Below are 8420 nucleotides of genomic sequence, written 5' to 3' on the forward strand. Positions count from 1 at the left end.
TAATTAAATAATTAAATAATATTCAGTCATAGGAGATAGGGTAATAGAGTATAGATTCAAAGATAACTCTGAAATTTTTCACTAAAGCAACATTTGGCTGTGCTATCATTTACTTAGAAAGAAAACAATAGAGTAAAATCAGGTTTGAGGATGAAGTGAATTTAGTCCTTTTTGATTGATACATAATTGATATGTAATAAAACCTACAAGTGTCAAGAGTTCGGTTTGATGTGCTTGATTATTTTAGGTACTGGTGTTATCACAACACAAGACAACAGATAGAACATTCTCAATAAATTTTTTCATGTCTCTTTCCAGTCAGTTTCAAGCCTTCTTTCCAGGCAATAATTTTCTCACTTTGCCATTCTAGTAGTGTGAAAATATAGCCCTTTTTTCTATTTGTTTTAATTTGTATTTCCCTGATCACAAATGATGTTGAGTGTCTTTTCATATGCTATTTTCCATTTGAATATCTTATTTTGGGAATTGTCTATCGAAATAATTTATCTATTTAAACTTGAATTAATCATCTTATTGTCTGCTGTAAGAGTATTTATACATTCTAGATATAAATGTTTTGTCATATCTATTTCTTGTGAATATTTTTTCCAGTCTGTGGCTTATCCATTTTTAAAATGGAATCTTCGCATGAGCAGACATTCTTCAGTTAATCAATTGTGCTTATTTTAACATCTGTGGTTTTTATCTGTTCTGATAAAAGAAACTTGCCTGTTCTAAGGCTATGAAGACATTATAGTATGATTTTCTTGGAAGTTTTCTGGTTCTGGGTTTTTAATTTAGGCCTATACTATGGTTTGAATGTGTTTCCCAAAGTTTGTATGCTGAAAACTTAATCCGCAATGCAACGGTGTTCACATATGGACCTTTAAGAAATGATTGGGTCATGAAGGCAGAGATGAATTAATGCTGTTATCATGGAAGTGAATTCCTGATAAAAGGATAAGTTTGGCTCCCTCCCCCAGCCTCTGCTTCGCTTGCATGCGTGCACATGCCAGTGCTCTCTTGCCCTTTCACCTTCTGCCATGAGATGATGCAACAATGGGAAGAAGGCTCTCACAAGATGTGAGCCCCTCGACCTTGGACTTCCCAGCCTCCAGAATGATAAGAAATATATTTATGTACTTTACAAATTGCCCAATGTCAGGTATTCCATAATAGCAGCACAAAAAGAACTGATAGCCTATAATTTACTTTTAACTTACTGTTTTGTATAGTGTGAAACAGGAGTTTAGTTTCATATTTTCTTATGAATATTTTAGTTGTTTCATCAACATCAGTCAAAAGAAAAGAAAACACCGTTTCTTACCCAATTTACTCAGCAATGGACTAGAAATGTGTATCTATTTCTGGAATCTCTTTTCTGCTCATTGATTGCTTTGTCCATCTTATGCCAGTATCACACTGTCACAATTATTGTAGCTGTATTGTAAGTTTTGAAATCAATTTGTCTAACTCTAACTCTGTTCAATTTTTTTAAAGATGATTTTCGATATTCTAGGTCTTTGCTTTTCCGTATGAACTTTATAATCTTTTACCAATTTCTACTAGAAACCTACTTGAATTTTGTGAAAGATCATATTGAATCCGTAAGACAATTTTGAAATTAACACCTAAAAGTATTGAGCTTTCCAACTTATAATCATGGCAAATCTGTATCTTTATTTAAGTCTTAAGTAATTTCTTTAGGCAATGTTATTTTTTTTTAATATAAAGATTATATATATTTTTTGTTGGGTTTAACTGTAATATTTAATTTTAATTTTTATTGTGACTTTCAGTGGTGTTGGTTATTAATGTAGATATAAGTACAATTTATTTTTATATGTTTATCTTGAATTCTGTGATCTTCATCAATTTACTTGTTAATTTTAGTTTTGTAGACTCTACATACTCTACATACACAATTTTATTATCTTCAAATAAATACATTTTTGCTTATTTTCTGCTATATATCTTTCTACTTATTTTTAAACACTTTGAACTTTTATTTCATTGGCTGGACATTCAGTACAATGCTGAATAGAAACAGTGAATGTAAATATTCTGGTCTTGTTTTCTATCTTAGAGGAAAGAGCTTACTATTTCATGATAAAGTGTAATGTTAACATTAGAATTTTCATAAATTCTCCTTAGCTGATTAGAAGAGTTTACTCCTATTCTTAGTTTGATGAATTGTTGCTGTTTGTTAATAATGAATGAGTGTTGAATTCTGCCAAGTGCCTTTTCTGCCTTTCTTGAGATAGTCGAATGTCTTTCTTTTTTATTGTGTCAATGTATTTTGGGGGATCTGAGTTTAAGTGAGGTCATGGAATGGGATCCTAATCTGATAGGACTGAAGTACTTATGAGAAAGGGATTTTAGAGCACTTTCTCTCTTCATGAGTACATGCAGAGAAAAGGCCCTGTGAAAACACGGCAAACAGGTACCTTTCGCTGGTTGAGGAGAGAGGCCTCCCTTCTGGCACCTTGATCTTGGACTTTTAACCTCCACATCTATAACAAGATGAGTTAGTCTATGATATTTTATGGCAGCCTGAGCAGACTAATACAAGCAGCAATAGTGTGAAAGCTGCAATGGGGATCCTATTCTACCTCTCATTCCTAAAGTGCATAAAATCTGAGAAAATTATTTCATTCATTAATTCATCAGCAAATATATATTATAAATCTACTATACCAAGGGCTAGGCCAGGATATATGTTGGTGGAACAAATCATACATAGATCCTGTTCTCATGGCTATAGTGAGCTATATGGACATCAAACCAATGACATCAGCTATAAATTCATAATTACATATTATGTTGAATCCAACGAAGGGAAAGATCAGGATATTAGGAGGAAAATTACTGAGTGGCTCTGTGCGTAGAAGGGGCTGTGCAGTGGGAAGTGAAGAGTACACAGATGGATGAGGAAAAGCCTCCAAGAGAAAGGAGCATTTCAAATAGGGCTTGAAAATGAGTGGTAATTTAAGAAAGGTTCAGGGGATGAGCATTTTAAGCCGAGGAAGGAGTCTGAGAATGGAGTGAACTTTGTTACGTTGAAGAAACTGAGCAAGGACCCAAATGTGGGTAGTGCAGTGAATAAGAGTAGAAAGAGCTGTGAGATGATGCTGGAGAGAAAGTAGGACCCCATGGTGTGCAAGGCCGGGTAGCCATACTTAGAGTATGATGTGCTCATACAGTGGGGAGACACTGAAGGATCTAAAGCAGGAAACTGCCTGTCTGATACAGGAATTAAGAAATTCTTTTACTCTGTGAAATAAAGAATAATGTGCAATTATGCAAAAGAAAGCATACAATTATAGGAATGAGAAAAGAGAGACAGAAAAAAATGACTAGAACAGCTCACACGTTGGCAGAAATTAAGAATAAAAAATCCATGTCTTGTTCAACAAGAACGCTTACAACACTTGTCTTCCCCATCCCCCACCTAAAACATGGCTGGAGAGAAACACTACGTACTGATTAATATTTATATTCATGATTATAACCTCAAATAAGCCTGGAGAGCTTTCTGAAAACCCTAATCCATTTCCCTAGACCATTAATTTTTTTTCACTCTCCTGGATCAGATATTAAACTATGGCCCATGAGCCAAATCTAGATCTCTGCTGTTTTTAAAAGTAAAATTATACTGAAATGCAGCCATGTTCATTTGTTTATTTATTATCTATAGCTGCTTTTATACTATAACACAGAAGTCGAGTAGCTATGACAGAGACTACATCATTGACAATGCCTAAAATATTTAATATCTGGTCTTTGCCGTAAGCTTGTGGATCTCTGTCTTAGATGGCTATTACATATATCCTCTGCGTGTGAAACTGCAAGTCTCACTAGTCTCCATATTCTCATCTGATGACCTTGCCTTTTATTTCAAATGAGAGTAGATGAGAACACAGAAAAAATTTCACCTTATCCTAACACTAAGTATATTACCTTCTTAGATGTCTGCTGATATATTCTTTACCTCCTCACTTACAGAAGCAAAGATATTGCTTCAGTAATCTGTCTCTCAAAATTTTATTTTATATTGTATCATTTCTAAATTCCTAAAATACGTTTCTCCTCTTTTATCCCAAATTTCCCTTCAGCCACTACCCAATTTCCCCTTTTCTGCTGCTTTTTGAACTTTGTCATTCTTGATAAGAATTTCTCAAAAGAGTTATATTTTCTCACTGTCTCCCTTTCTGCTTCTTCCATTCTGTCATAAAACACTCTAGTAAGAGTATTCTTGTCAAGGCCAGTAAATATTTCCTTGTCACTCAGTTCACTGGTCAATTCTCACTTACCTTTTAAGAAGTATTTGACAATTCACCATTCCCTTTCCGTTAAAGCACTTTCTTTACTTAGCAACTCAGAATCTTCTTGATTCTCAGAACCTTCTCTTACTTCACAGTCTTCTGATTTTCTGTGTCCCTTGACATTTTTTCTTTTTACTTCTGGTCTTGTAACATTGTTGTCCCAAGACTTAGTCCTCTCACCTCTGCTCTCTTTATCCACAATCTCCTTATCTTATCCAGTCTCTTGACATGAAATAATATCTGTGTTGATGATTCTCATATTTACTTCCTTGAATTCCATATTCTTATTTCTCTATTAGACTGTCTAACGCTGCAAATTAAATTTTTCCCCAAACAAATTTTGGATATCCCCCTAAAATGTAACATTCCTCATTTTAGTGACTGGACCATCAATTATTATAATTTGCTTAGGTCAAAAGCTCTGAAGGTTTTCTTGTTTGCTTGTTTTATTTTTTGATTTGGGAGTTTTTGTTTTTTTCTTATGTCTGAAACTCAATCCATCAGAAAATCCTGCCAAATTTCTCCAATATTTATCTTGTATTCAATCACTTCCTAATAAATCTGCTTCTATCGTTTTATTTGAGCTAAATTATTTTTTATCTGGATTTTTATAATATCCTTCTTTGTGGTCTCTCTGCTACCAACCTTGTCTCTCTATCCTCTGTTCTCTATACAGCTATCAAAGTTATGGCATTTAAATACTCAAAACTTGACAGTGGCTCCATGGGACACCCATGTAGAAACCAAACCCTTACCTTGTGTAATACATTCATAACAAGAAACAAATGGCACATTCAAATTAGCAATTTTTGGAAAGTTTAATCAAGAGTCTATTTAAAAGATATGGGCAAGGAAAAAGGGAAATTTCAGGGGGTCGTGGGGATAATGCAGGACCATGGTATTAATGACAGCAGAAGCCAAAACCATCCCCAAGCCCTAAGGGGTGAGAGGAGGAAACTATTACTGGAACCCAGAGAAAAAGAAGTCCACTTGTTAGGAGCTGTGATCTTTAGTGGGAGGCAAAGCCAGCCTGTGGGAAACATGCAGAGAGAGTGCTGGGAGGTTACACACCTCATCTTCACTCTCCTACCTCTCTCTAATCTCTTGTCTATTCTTATTGTCCAAACCCAATCAAACCCAGCCTGTCGATGTGTTCCATGAATGAGCACAGATCAAGGTCTAGAAGAGTGGGGCATATATCTGGAAAAACAAATGGAAGACATCCAGTTCACAGTGCACTATATAGCCATACAGGATTTACTGTACTCCTTCAGCTGTTATACCCACCCATCTCCTTGCTCACACCCACCTGCTTACTTTTCCCATTTAAAAAGCACACTTCTACTTTGGACTCTTTGCTTTTCCTCCTTCCTCTCTCTGGCACTCTTTTTCCTTCAATTATCTGTTTTAAGGTCATTTTGTTAGATAAATTTTCCTAACTTGTATAAAACCACAACTTATTCACTCTATTGCCCTATTGAGATTGTTTTATAGCAGTTTACTTCACAACATGGTATATACTTATTTGTTCTTTACCCTCCTCACCCCAACCCGCTGAAATGCAGTCATCTTGAAGAAATGACTACATCTGATTTGTTCATTGTTGAATCCCTGGAAGCAGAAAATTACTTGATATAAGGTAAATAAAATCAATTGTTATTATTCATGATAGTTATTTTCTATAAAATTCCTTGAACAGTGAATTAGTGAATACTAAGCCACTGTTCCTATGAGAAATGCAGTACTATGTTCCTAACAGTCTGTGGTCACAGTATTTTTGCCCATCAATCAACACGTAGTCTTGTTTTATCCATGTTTCTGTTTAAAGACACTTTATGTGTTTCTGACAAATAATAAATTATAGGCAGTATTTTTTCAAAGTAATAAAACATCAAACAAGAAGAGTATAAAATCTTCCTGACACTGAGTAACATGACTATAAATTCCTTTGGCTTTCAGTCTTACAACAATGCTGTCCACTCTACCATTTTCAATAGTTGTCATCTTATGTCATCATCCACAATTTAGCAGATTTTTCGTCTTTTCCATAGGCTCATCATACACATTAGAACTTTCCAGAGCAACTTCATGTACATATTGGCAAATTTCCTTGTCCTTTTCTGAGACGTGATATATTGTTGATTTGCTAACATAGAATTCATGGCCAACAGCTCTACAAGTCATGCGTGAATGACGCTCATATATCACATGTATTTCTGCTTTAAGGCACATCACAGCCCTCTAGTGCTTAGGAGCACTAAACAGCACTTCAACATTATGCTTGGGGACCATCGAAACAATAAAATTATCACCAAAAAGCACAAAATTAAAAAAAAAAAAAACCATGATAGTAAATAGGCTGAAAAAAAGACATCTGTTTACACTATGAGAGCTGAAACAAGAAGGCAGAGTATTGTCTTGTTCAGTCAACTTCAGCTGGGAATGTGTACATCAAATCTTTTGTATATCCATTAGTGATCACAAAAATGCCCTAAGTGTTGATTTTGAAGGTAAAAATACATTTTAGTGAGTAGGCAAATTTACTAACATAGGACATACAAATAACCAGGATTGACTGTACCAAAAATATTTATTAAATTAAAGAATATTTAGTAAGTGTACACTCTGGTCTTAAGATGTTCCCCTAAGTCTTTTAATGTGCTAATTCAAATAGAGTAGTTCTTGGCTTCTAATCAAGAAAACTGTAAATTCTAAGTGGAAAATTCTGAGTCATTCTCTGTATTCCTTAGCAAGTCTCAGTGAGATCAATCCCCAGTTAGATGAAGAGGACTACTTTGGTTGCATATCCTTATTTTGCCTTTTATTCTTCTTCATTTCACTCTCCTTCTCCCTCAGGGAAGGGAACTACAGGGAAACTGGAGCGAAAGATTAAAATCAAAAGGAAAATAGAGAATAGATACATAACTATAGATTATCCAGATATTGGTATTATCAGACATAGATTTCAAAATAATGATAATTAATATGTTCAAGAAAATAGAAAGATTAATAATTTCACCAGAAAACAAAATCTATTAAAATAGATGTCTTTGAAAAGAAAATACAATAATTGATTTTAACTCTTTAATAGATCAAATTAACCCTATATTAGACTGAGGTAAAGTAATACCAATAGAAAATAAATAGATTGAAAAACAGAAAGAAAAAATAGAAAATTAAGATATGAGAAGAGATAGATGGGACATTGGGAAAATACTTAATTTACATATAATTGGAATCCTAGAAGGATGGGCAGAGAAAACTTGAAGAAAATCAAACACAGATTCAATATGCTTTATGAGCTCTGAGCAAGATAAATTTTTTGAAAATCACATGTAAGCACATGATAGGTAAATTGTTTAATACCAGGGACCGATAGAAAATCTTAAAAGGTAGGCTAAGAAAGGGAGTGATAAAAAGAGTTTAAGCTGGCACTTAAACAGAAACAATATAATCTAGAAGTCGATTAAATGGCATTTACAAAATTCAGAATGAAAATAAAAATAGATGTCCATTTAAACAATTCTAAATCTAGTGAAAATAGCCTTCCAAAATAAGATGTATTAGAAAGTAAATGATAATTTATCATTCCTCCCCAATCACACATACATACCTTTATGTATGCAAGCACCAACATATACACACACGAGAGAGATATATCATCATGCAAGTGGAAAATTATCCTAGAAGATGTAAGCACAAAGATTCAAGAAATTAAAAGCACTAGAAACACTTTGGGAGGCCTAGGCAGGCGGATCATGAGGTCAGGAGATCAATACCATCCTGCCCAACAGGGTGAAACCCAGCCTCTACTAAAATACAAAAAATTAGCCAGGCACGATGGCACGCGCCTGTAGTCCCAGCTATTCAGGAGTCTGAGGCAGGAGAATCGCTTGAATCTGGGAAGCGGAAGTTGCAGTGAGTCGAGATTGCGTCACTGCACTCCAGCCCGGGCGACAGAATGAGACTCCGTCTAAAAAGAAAAAAAAAAAAAAGACACTACAAAAGTAATTTGTCTTTAAATTTAAACAAATATTGACTATTTAAAACAACAATAATAAAATCTGCTGTAGATTAATATAATCAGAATATAAA

At 34.4% G+C, this 8420-nt stretch overlaps 1 long non-coding RNA gene across 1 annotated transcript in view; it reads right to left on the minus strand.

Moving 5' to 3' along the window:
- The window catches only part of LOC108527089 (uncharacterized), a 24252-nt gene extending 19884 nt beyond the window's left edge, over positions 1–4368 (minus strand). The window contains exon 1 of the long non-coding RNA XR_001884688.1: positions 4314–4368. This is a non-coding gene — a long non-coding RNA (uncharacterized LOC108527089). The remainder of the gene's footprint in view (positions 1–4313) is intronic.
- Between the last annotated feature and the right edge of the window lie 4052 nt (positions 4369–8420).

The sequence above is a fragment of the Rhinopithecus bieti genome, unplaced genomic scaffold, assembly GCF_001698545.2.
Source record: "Rhinopithecus bieti isolate Rb0 unplaced genomic scaffold, ASM169854v2 scaffold_3316, whole genome shotgun sequence".
NCBI classification, from domain to species: domain Eukaryota; kingdom Metazoa; phylum Chordata; class Mammalia; order Primates; family Cercopithecidae; genus Rhinopithecus; species Rhinopithecus bieti.